The following is a 12484-nucleotide window of genomic DNA, read 5'->3' on the forward strand; positions in this document are numbered from 1 at the left end:
TTCATGCGTATAAGTCAGACTCACAATTAACCAGGTGGGAAATCTTCCAGTTCAAAAAGGAAATAGCACAATCAGGAAACTGAATCAAGAGGATCTTTCCTTTGCTTATGCAAGGTTGCCCCTTAACTTTTCTCTGATTCTTGAAATTCACCTGTTACACTTCTCTGACTGTACTCCCTTCAAGCAGCACATGGCATTTACCTTGAATGTTGAGCTACGGGGTTTATGACAATTCAGACAACCATACCTGAAATCAAAACACAGAACAATATCAAATTGCAGTGCCTTAAGATTTTACCTCAAATAATAAAATTTTACTAATCGCAGTTTAGGGCTATATATATAGAATAATCACCATCTGGAGTTTTATACATATAGTGCACATTAGTTCACACATGCAGTGAATAGTTGGTCCAAAAATGTAACTTCAATATATACTAATTATTAACAGAGGGCCATCTGCAGTCGTCCTGATCTATATCTTGTCACTAGACCCAGATGGTTCTGGAGGAAAAAGTGAAGTTAGTGACTTTGCACAGCCCTCACTTACTTAAATCCAGTTCACTTCCATGTCATGGCATCAAAGGACAAACCTTTGTGAGTAGAAAGAGGAGCTGTCCCACTGGAGAGCCAACTGGAACTGGCCAGTTGGGCAATGCATCCTTCTCCTCTTCCTTTCTCCCCTCCCTTCCCCTCCCCTCCCCTCCCTTCTCCTCTCCTCTCTTTTCCTAGTCATGTTTGCTGCTTCCTATCCTATCCCCCTTTATTCAATTTTCTCCCTTGACCCTGTCCCTTTTCGAAAGTGTTTGTTTTTGATTACCTCCTCCCCCTATCTGCCCTCCCTTCTATCATCCCCCCTTTTTATCTTCTTCCTCCTTCTTTCCTGTGGGGTAAGATACCCAATTGAGTGTATATGTTATTCCCTCCTCAGGTCAAATCCGATGAGAGCAAGATTCACTCATTCCCCCTCACCTGCCCCCTCTTCCCTTCCTACAGAACTGCTTTTTCTTGCCACTTTTATGTGAGATAATTTACACCATTCTATCTCTCCCTTTCTCCCTGTCTCAATATATTCCTCTCTCATGCCTTAATTTGATTATTTTTAGATATCATCCCTTCATATTCAACTCACCCTGTGACCTCTGTGTGTGTGTGTGTGTATATATATATATATATATACATATATGCATATATATGTATATATATACACACATATATACTTACACGCATACACACACACGTGTATATATATATATATATGTATATATATTATATACATATATGCATATTCCCTTCAGCTACCATAATACTGAGGTCTCATGAATTATACATATCATCTTTCCACGTAGGAATATAAACAAAACAGTTCAACTTTAGTAAGTCCCTTGTGATTTCTCTTTCTTGTTTACTTTTTCATGCTTCTCTTGATTCTTGTGTTTGAAAGTCAAATTTTCTATTCAGCTCTGGTCTTTTCACTGAGAAAGCTTGAAAGTCCTCTATTTTATTGAAAGTCCATATTTTGCCTTGAAGTACTATACTCAGTTTTGCTGGGTAGGTGATTCTTGGTTTTAATCCTAGCTCCATTGACCTCTGGAATATTGTATTCCAAGCCCTTCAATCCCTTAATGTAGAAGCTGCTAGATCTTGGATTATTCTGATTATGTTTCCACAATACTCAAGTTGTTTCATTCCAGCTGCTTGCAGTATTTTGTCCTTGATCTGGGAGCTCTGGAATTTGGTGACAATATTCCTAGGAGTTTTCTTTTTGGGATCTTTTTGAGGAGGCGATCTGTGGATTCTTTCAGTTTCTATGTTACCTTCTGGCTCTAGAATATCAGGGCAGCTCTCCTTGATAATTTCTTGAAAGATGATATCTGACCAGAAGTAAATACAGTGATCAAACAAATGTTATTTCAAGTTGAAGTTTACTTATTTAGATTGATTCCTGATTTAAACAGACTTCTTTCTGTGTTCTTGGTTAAGAAAGAGTTGATAAGCAGCATTAAGGTTAGCAGTTTAAATCTGCACTAACATTGCACTAATGCAATAAAAGTCTAAGTGTCATTTCTGATGTCAGCATTTAAACTGGCTCACTGATACTAGTTTTAGTACTAGAGCAGTTCACCTTTTCTTAAAAATATTCACACACAATTTGGAAACATACAGTAGTGAATTTATATTTTGGTCAAAATTTTCAGTCTTTAATTAGCTTACACTACCATAATATTCTATAGATTAGGTACAAGGACTCATTTCCTTGTTATCTGAGTGACCCAACTGTCTTTCAAGATTGATCAAAGTTATAAAAGCAAAGACAGACTTTCCTTCTGGAGGCTTTTAAAGTTCGTCGGAAAATACATTATTTTTCCCGTGACTAATTAGGGCACAGGAAAAAGTTAGCAGCATTTGCCACAAAACACAGATGATAGGATAAGACAGATACACAGATGTATTTGCTAGACATGTTTTTCCTTCCTTTAGTTTTTAATAAGTCAATGTATACTATTTTATTGACTGTAATCTCAAAACTCTTAACAAGTGGAAGTCACTTCTTTAAACCAGATCAAGGCCCAAACTGGATTTTTTTTATTTTTAATTTTTTTCTTAATAATATTTGATTTTTTCCTCAAGTACATGTAAAGATAGTTTTCAACATACTTTTTGAAATAAAATATCGAGTTCCAAATTTTTCTCTCTCCCTCCCGAAGACAGCAAGCAAACAGATGTAGGTTATACATGTGCAATCATGTGAAATATATTTCCATATTAGTTGTGTTGTAAAAGAAGAATCAGAACAGAAGGGAAAAATCATGAGAAAGAAAAAATGAAAAACAAAAAAGAGAGGTGAAAATAGTATGCCTCGATCTGCATTCAGATTCCATAGTTCTTTCTCTGGATGTGGTTAGCATTTTCCATCACAAGTCTTGGATCATTGTATTGCTGAGAAGAGCTAAATCTATCATAGTTGATCATCACACAATGCGTTACTCTGTATAGTGTTCTCCTGGTTCTTCTCACTTCACTCAGCATCAGTTCATATAAGTCTTTCCAGGTTTTTTCTGAAATCTACCGATTCATCATTTCTTATAGTACAATAGTATTCCATTTCATTCCTACACTGATGGGGTATAGGTTACTGATCTTTACAGAGGGGATCCTTACAGAGGGGATATAAGGAACCCCTCTGAGCTTTCCCTGAATTCTTCCCACTTGATCATCTTTCTATACCCAAATAGCCTAGCCTAGCCTTCCATTTTCTGGTTACCTCCAGATTGCCTTCTGGCCATTTCCCATCCTTGATCCTATCAAGTCTGTTACCCTAGCCCTGTATTGTCTACATTATCTCTAGGTGGCCTTCAGCTATTTCCCACCCTGGAGTCTGACATCATCCCAGACCTCCCTAAACTCCTCCCATCACCCCAGACCATTGGACCACCCTAGATCCCTCCCATAATCTTTCTGTATATAAGTCTCATCTTGCCTCCATGATTCAATCTACTTCAGATGCAATGTGATTCGCTTTTATTACAAGCATCACAAATGCTCAGGCCGGCTAAGAATCTACCCAATATGATGAATTTTTAACATACTTTGTCCTTCTTTGCCTGAGAAGGCTTGAGCTGAATTCATTCAAGCAGGACCTGAGTTAGTGTCTTGGGTCTCAAGTACCCCTAAACCTCAACAATGCCACAACTTGTTCAGCCATTCCCCAATTGATGCGTATTCCCTCAATTTCCAATTCTTTGCCACCACAAAAAGAGCTGTTGTAAATATTTTTGTACATATGGGTCCTTTTTCCTTTTTTTATGATTTCTTTGGGATACAGACCTAGTAGTGGTATTGCTGGATCAAAGGGTATGTAGAGTTTTATAGCCCCTTGGGTATAGTTCCAAATTGCTCTCCAGAATAGTTGGATCAATTCACAGCTCCACCAACAATCATTAGTGTTCCAATTTTCCCACATCTTCTCCCACATTTATCATTTTCCTTTTCTGTCATGTTAGCCAATATGATAGGTGTGTGGTGGTATTTCAGAGATGTTTTAATTCAGATTTCTCCAATCAAATGATTTAAAGCATTTTCATATGATCATAGATAGCTTTAATTACTTCTTCTGAAAAGTGCTTTTTCGTTTCCTTTGACCAGTTTTCAATTGGGGAATGACTTGTATTCTTATAAATTTGACACAGCTCTATATTTGAGAAATGAGGTCTTTATCAGAAACACTGGCTGTAAAAAAAATTGTTTTCCAGCTTTCTGCCTTCCTTCTGATCTTGTTTGCATTTGTTTTATCTGTGCAAAAACTTTTTAATTAAATGTAATCAAAATTATCCACTTTGGGGGCAGCTAGGTGGAGCAGTGAGTAGAACACCGGCCCTGGAGTCAGGAGGACCTGAGTTCAAATCCGGCTTCAGACACTTGACACATGTACTAGCTGTGTGACCTTGGGCAAGTCACTTAACCCCAATTGCCCTGCCAAAAAGCAAAAAAAAAAAAAAAAATTATCCACTTTGCATTTCAGAACGTTCTCTATTTCTTGTTTGTCATAAATTCTTCCTTTCTCCATAGATCTAACAGGTAAAATATTCCTTGCTCTCCTAATTTGCTTATGGTATCATCCCTCAAGTCTAAATCATGTACCCATTTCAACCTTATCTTGGTACCGGGTGTGAGATGTTGGTCTATGCCTAGTTTCTGCCATACTACTTTCCAGTTTTCCCAGCAGTTTTTGTCAAATAGTGAGTTATTATCTCAGAAGTTGGAGTCTTTGTGTTTATCAAACAGTAGATTACTACAGTCATTGACTACTGTGTCTTGTGTACCTACCTTATATGTACTTAACCTATTCTACTGATCTGCCGCTCTATTTCTTAGCCAGTACCAAATAGTTTTCATGATTGCCACTTTATACTAGTTTTACCTCTGATATGGCTAGGCCACCTTCCTTTGCATTTTTTTTCATTAATTCCCTTGATATTCTTGATCTTTTCTTTTTCCAGATGAAATTTGTTTTTTTTCTAGCTCTATAAAACAAGTTTTTGGTAATTTGATTGGTATGGCACTGAACTAGTAAATTAATTTAGGTAGAATTGTCATTTTTATTATATTAGCTTGGCATACCCATTAGTAATTGATATTTTTCCAATTGTTTAGATCTCAATTTATTTGTGTGAAAAGTGTTTTGTAATTGTGTTCGTAAAGGGCCTGGGTTTGTCTTGGCAGGCTGACTCCCAAATGTTTTATGTTGTATACATTTATTTTAAATGGAACTTCTCTTTCTATCTCTTGCTGCTGAGTTTTATTAGTGACATATAGAAATTCTGATGATTTATGTGGGTTTGTCTTATATCCTGCAACTTTGGTAAAGTTGTTAATTGTTTCAAGTAATTTTTTTTGTTGATGATCTAGGATTCTCTAAGTATGCTATCATATCATCTGCAAGGAGTGATAGTTTTGTTTCCTCATAGCCTATTCTAATTCCTTCTATTTCTTTTTCTTCTCTTATTGCTAACACTAACATTTCTTGTACAATATTGAATAACGGTGGGGTTAATGGACATTCTTGTTTCACCCTTGATCTTATTGGGAATGCTTCTAGCTTATCCCCATTACATGTGATGCTTGCTAATGGTTTTAGATACTACTTATCAGTTTAAAGAAAACTCCATTTATTCCTATGCTCTCTAGTGTTTTTAATAGGAATGGGTGCTGTATTTTGTCAAAAGCTTTTTCTCCATCTATTGAAAAAATCATATGATTTCCATTTGTTTTGTTCTTGATATGGTCAATTATACTGATAATTTTCTTAATAATGAACCAGCCCTGCATTCCTAGTACAAATACCACCTGGTCATAGTATGTTATCCTTGTGATAAATTGCTGTGATCTCTTTGCTAATATTTTGTTTAAAATTTTTTATATCAATATTCATTAGGGAAATTGGTCTATAATTTTCTTTCTCTGTTTTGGCTCTTCCTGGTTTAGGTAAGAACACCATATTTGTTTCATAAAAGAAATTTGGTATGACCCCTTCTTCACATATTTTTCCAAACAATTTATATAGTATCGTAATTAATTGTTCTTTAAATGTTTGGTAGAATACACTTAGGCTTTCATCCTAATTAATGAGGCAAAACTTGGGACAAAGGGAATTAAAAGGAGTTTATTATAAATATGCCATGGTAGCAACACACTGACAACTTGATTACTGAAGATCAGCAATAGTTTCAAGATGGAGTCAGTTTTTAATAGGTAACTTTAAGACAATTCATATTGGTCAACATCTGCAAAAGTAGTTGAGCCCTTCTATCTCAGTCTTGACCAGCATAGAGCTCTCTGACTTATCTAAAGAGCAGCAATCCTCCTGCTTTCTAATTTATTGTGTTTCTATATATCTTCTCCCTAGACCACCACTTTCCTCCTGACTTCCCAATCTATTGCTTCTCCCTTAACCCCCACTTAGCTATAAATACCTCAAAAAGTCCAACATACCTCAAATATATGTAAATTTTTCACCCTTTTCCCGCACTCCTTTGAGTAGTTGAGAACATTGTCTCATTGCTTCAACTTCCAAGCTTTTCTTCTCAGGCAGTAAATACAATTATAATCTTTGTAAACTATGATCAGAATCTGGTTCATTCCAGGTTCCACTTTTTGACCTGGGGTTTCTTCCATTGTAGCAGTTCACAGGAGTTTTTATTTTAACAGGTACACAAAGGTCACAAGTGGGGGAGACTTGACTATGTGATAAATATCAGAAGACTGGGAGATGTCTCCCCCAACACTGATTGGCAGGCAGGACTGCAAACAGTTGGTTACTAAGTTGACATAACTTTCAAAAATCTTCAAATGCTTTTGTAGGGTTTGAAGCAATTTGACATATATCAACTATCCTGCTCCTGGGTCTCTACAAGTATAGAAGGTAATTCAGTAGTTTGGCAAAAAACCATACTTCTTAATAAATTTGTAATAATAGCCACTATATCATTAAAAATTTCTTGGATCTCACAGGTTCTGTGGATATGGTCAATTTAAGATCATATTTACTCTTCTTTGGTTTCAGTGTAGACACTTTGATTTAATACACTGTAGCATATATGTTTGACTAAGGCTCTGAAAAACTATTGATAACCTCAGACTGGCTTCCTTCAGTCAATCCAATACTTTCATTATCTCTCCTTATGATTTTCCAGTGTATTTCCAAAGACAATGATATCATCTAAAGAGACCACTACTTCCAGGTCACTGAGCAATTTCTGCATCAGCCATTGGGAAGTCATTAAGGTGCTTTGGGATCTATGCTCACAGTGGTAAAAAAAAATATAGCCAGGCAGATTAAAACACTCTTCTCCTTGCTTTCTTCTGCCATAGGAGTATGATTGTATTATTCACTGTGTAAGTACAAGACTGAGAACCTCTGGCTGTGTAGAAAACCATCTAGGGCATACTGATCCCTTGACATGGTATACTGGTCCACTTTAGGTCTTTTGCTCAGCCTGACAGTCTCCTCATATTCCTGTATTTCCATATTTCTTCTACCATTACCACTATAGCAGTTGCATATGAACTGCTAAATTCTGCGATTATGAGGATGGCCTGAAATATTTTCAGATAGTTTCTTCAGATAGGTCTTTCATAAAAATCTTCGTAGATCATTCACACAAAGTTTAGAACCCAATAAGATGGATTCTGAAAAGTTGCTCTTCAGCCACATCCCACATTTCATTCATGAAGAGAGACTCCATGTCTCCTTTATAAGTTTTATGAACATTTTAATGAGTGTTTTTATGAGCTTCTACCTCAAGAACTATTTCCATTCTTCTAGTACTGGGGAGTCATCAAAGTCAAATTTTTCAGGGTCTTCTGAGTTTGGAAAGCCAGTACTTTCATAAAATTCATTAACAATATTTGTTTCTTTCCTTCTTTATACCTTAGCATAAACTGTGCAGATGGTTAAAATATGCAGATACTGAGCCCCAGATGGTTTGTTGTATCTTTCCAATATCTTGAACAGGTTGAAATTAGTTCCAATCAGTGTTAACATTCCAGTGAAAGCTGCTAAATCTAGCATTCACTGTCTTCTTGATAGAAACAACTTCTTTTAAAAGTAAGTTTTTATTAATATTTTCTGTTTCTTACATCGCCACAGATCTATCCCAAATATCTCTCCCTCTTCCCCTCCCAAAGAGTTATCCCACATGACAAATAGTATTTTTAGAGAGGAAAAAAATGAGTAATACTGATTAATACATCATAAAAGACCCAAAATATGTTCAATGAGTAACAACCATAGACCTCCCACCTCTGCAAGGGGGCAGATTGGGGATGACTTCTCATATCTCTTCTGTTTGACTTTATAATATTTTTTTACATTTGAGTTTTTGGTGTATCATTTTTTTTCTATTTAAATTGTTGTAGTTACTGTGTGTATTGTTTTCTCAACTTTGCTTACTTCACTCTGTATCAGTTCATTTATATCTTTCCATGCTTCTCTATATTCATCACACAAGCCACTTCTTACAGCACAGTAATATTTCATTAAATTCATGTACTACAATTTATTTAGCCATTCCCCAGTTGATGGGCATGCACTTTGTTTCCATTTCTTAGCTATTACAAAAAGTATTGCTATAAATAGTTTGGGAAATATGGGGGCCTTCTTCTTATTGACGGCCTCCTTGAGGTATAAGCCCAGTAATAGTTTCTGGTTCAAAGGGTATAGTAATTTTGGTCACTTTATTGGTATAATTTTAGATTACTTTCCAAAATGGTTGTACTATTTCATAACTCCATCAATAAAATATGATTGTGACCATCTTTTCATAACTCCTCCAACATTGACTGTTGCCAATTTTTTTTTATCATTTTTGCTGATTTGAATGGTAGGAAGTGAAACATTAGGGTTGCTTCAATTTGCATTTCTTTTATTATTAGGAATTCAGAGCATTTTCATGTGGTTGTGAATGCTTTTCAGTTCTCTTGAGAACTTTTTGTTCCTATCCTCTGACCATTTATCTGTGTGGTAACAGCTACTAGTCTTAGATACATTTGTTAATTGTGAATATATTTCAGATACCAAACCCTTATCAGAAAAAATTGATACAAACACCCACGCCCCTTTTGACTACTTCCCTTTTTATCCTAAGTGCATTAATTTTATCTTACGAAGAAGCTTTTCAGCTTCAGGTAACCAAAATTGTCTATTTTATCTTTGGCAATATAGCAATAACTTGTTTGAGAAGCTCCAATAATCGGTCAGTCTTTGTCTCTCTGTCTTCCAAGACTAAGCCCTTTTAAATTCTATAAATATACCTTTCTACAATATCTCTCCTAAAATATCATAGGCACTGGAGATCCATTGTCGAGGTCAGAGACATAATCACTTTCTCGACCTTCACCTTTACCTCTATGTGGGATCCTATGAGCCTAGAGGTAATAGATCCATAAGGAATCTAATATGAGGTCATTGTTACTGTTACATGGAACTGGGGTAAGCTTCTCTCCTGGCTGTTACCTTTTATTAATGTTCAGTATTTAGAAATCAGTGTGTCTAGTTTTGGATTTTTTGGAGTTTCGATTTTTTTCTTAAAAATAGACATCGGTCGTATGTCTTTCTAGGGCATGGTTGTTGCAAAGGATAGTTCTGCTGGATGTGAGTCCTGATGATGATGCTCTTGTATCAGGACCTTGTGGCTACATTTCCTAGTACTTTATCTTTCTAAAGATGACCGCTTTGGCCACTGTTCCATATCTCACCAGATCCTCTGTAGACTTTTTCCTCTGAATCTGCATCTACTGTGTGGCTAGTTTACTTTCTCTATGTGTGGAAAGATATTTCTGGACCAGTTGAAGTTAATATTTCCTGAACTGAAACCTCTTTGCAAAAGAATTTCTGTCCTCTATTGCAATTAATATTTTCTTTGTTTCCACTAACTGTGGTGGTGGTAGCCATCCATGACTCAACATCACTGATATATAGATATAGCTTTGAATTTCCATATTTGCTGCTATCAGTTCTTAACTAGTTTTAAAGATGTTAGTCTGTGTAATCAGACATCTATATAAGTCTATATATGTATATAAAGTCAAACTGCTTTTCTCTTTTATATTGAAGAGCAGAGTAGATAAATATATTCAAGTCTCCACTGGCTTGACTTTACTAAACATTTCTTTTCATTTTCCAAATATTTTTTTTAAATGCTGATATCTACTCCTAATATTAAGAGATCTCCGTGCATTCTGGCTTGACTTTACTAAACATTATTTTATAGTCTCCAAACCATTTTTAATGATTTTTTAAAAATGTCTGCTTCTAATATAAAAAGATGTCTATGCCCTTTGACTACCATAACACTTCAACACTCTTCAATCAATGTGGCATCTATCTTATCAAAAAGTTATTTCATGCTTAAAATATTCAGCAAACCAGTAATTCCACTGTAAGTACCAAACTTGAAAAGTTAAAACATAGTAACAATGGAAAGCAATTCTATGTGTAATTAATACTTGCTGAATAAACAAAAGGCAAATATGCAAATTGTTATCAATGCAACAGAAATAAAATTTACAGATCATGAAATAGCATTTACAACTTTTCATACACCAGCAAGTAGCAAGTAACGATGAAATAGCATGCAGTAAATCAAAAACTCACTCATGCTCATGATCTCACAAATGTAAGAATCAAAGCAAACATTTGGCATGAATGACTCAATAAACAAGAAGACAACAGATAGATTATATCAGAAAGAACTGTCTGTGACAATAAGAATAAGACCAAAACAAAACTGAAAATGAAATTTCTTTTTTTAAAGCAATTTCTGGAATAAAATTTGTAAAAATTACAGTTTATAATAAGAAAGGGTAAAAATTATGTGTATACAAAAATATGAATGCAAAAATGGAAAACACATTCAAAAGGTGCTGGAATAATAACCTACTCAATGTAGACTTAAAAAATCACATAAAATGAAATTAACAAAGCAAGCAAAAAGAGGGATCCAGTGACAGACAAAATAAAGTAAAATATAAAACAATACAAAAATGAAAGCACTTAGTAAAAAGTGAGTGAATAAACACAGTCATCTAAAACATAAAGGTATGAGAAAATGGAGTAAGGCAAAATTTCTTTCATCCAACATCAACAAAAATTGGGCTAAGAATCAGTTTAAAACTGAAAAGCATCTATATAATATATCTTTCTATAGGCAGATTGTTCTAGAGATCTATCTATGCACACACACACACACACACACACACACATAAAATTAATCGCAACAGGAGAAAAATGGATTTTGTTAAAGGATAATCTTTCAAAAATTAATTCCCAAGGACAAAGTCCACATCTAGAACTATTAGCAAGCAAAGCTAAAACTCTTAACTAAAGGGCAGCTGCACTAATCTTCAGTTGAACTGCCTCTGTGTCAGTAGCAGCAGTACCAATGTTTTAGGTCAAAAGAACACCAGAAATTCCTAGAATTTGAGGCGAGGTTAAAAATGGAGTGAAACCTCAGCAGCTCCAATGCAAAAACTCCCAGCATTCACCCTGGCAGAGATTTTTTTTTATTTGTGCTAATAATTGCCTTAATGGCCTCTCTAACTACCGTAGGGTATGACTGCATACATTTGTATATTTTCTCTCTCTTGAAGGGATACAGGGATTTCCTTGTCTCTCCTCTAAGTTCTCACAGGAAAGAAGTAATGTCTATCTTTTTCAAGGCAAAATGGGCTTCCTCTCCCAAGCTCTGTTTGTGCTACCTGCTATAAAGGCAGAACCAACGTCTCCCTCTAACTTCTCTACCTCTGTGGAAGGAAGGAAAAGTAGAAATCGGATGAAATGAACAGCAAATAAAAGTGCTAAATTGTAGAGGGGAAAGGGTGAGGGGTCACAGAATTAGCGTTTGTGTGTTTGTCTCACCATCCCATAGTCTGTCTCAAAAGTCTCTAGATCTTTTTATAGATTACATTGCCCAAAAAAAAATTAGACAGGAAAACAAGAAATAGCTCAAAAAGTACCTATAATTCCTCTGATTCTCTGTGCATATACAGGGTGTACTAAAGTCTCAGTGAAGTTTAATCTATTAAGCTACTAATACTTAAAACTGCACTGAGATTTTGGGGACACCTTGTATAAAAGAATACATTCATGTGTATGTGTGTGTACATTTATTAGTGCATATATTACATGTAAATACATTTATTTGTGTATTTTTATAATTATGTTGACAGAAAAGTTAGACAGGAAAAGAAGAAATTATTTTAAAAGTGCCTAAAATTCCTCTGATTCTCTCTAGGCAAGTGTCAAGATATTAGGAGACACCCTGTTTTCCAGAGCTAAGGTTCAGCAAGCAAGCTGTGCCTTGAGCTTGGCATAACAACAATCCTTTGCGCTCATCCTCTGGCAAAAATCACATAATTATTGTATTGCTTTGACCAGCACCAGATGTCCTCTAAGCTCGCCCAAGCACCAGACAAAGTAGCCATG

Source organism: Trichosurus vulpecula, chromosome 2 (genome assembly GCF_011100635.1).
Source record: "Trichosurus vulpecula isolate mTriVul1 chromosome 2, mTriVul1.pri, whole genome shotgun sequence".
NCBI classification, from domain to species: Eukaryota; Metazoa; Chordata; class Mammalia; order Diprotodontia; family Phalangeridae; genus Trichosurus; species Trichosurus vulpecula.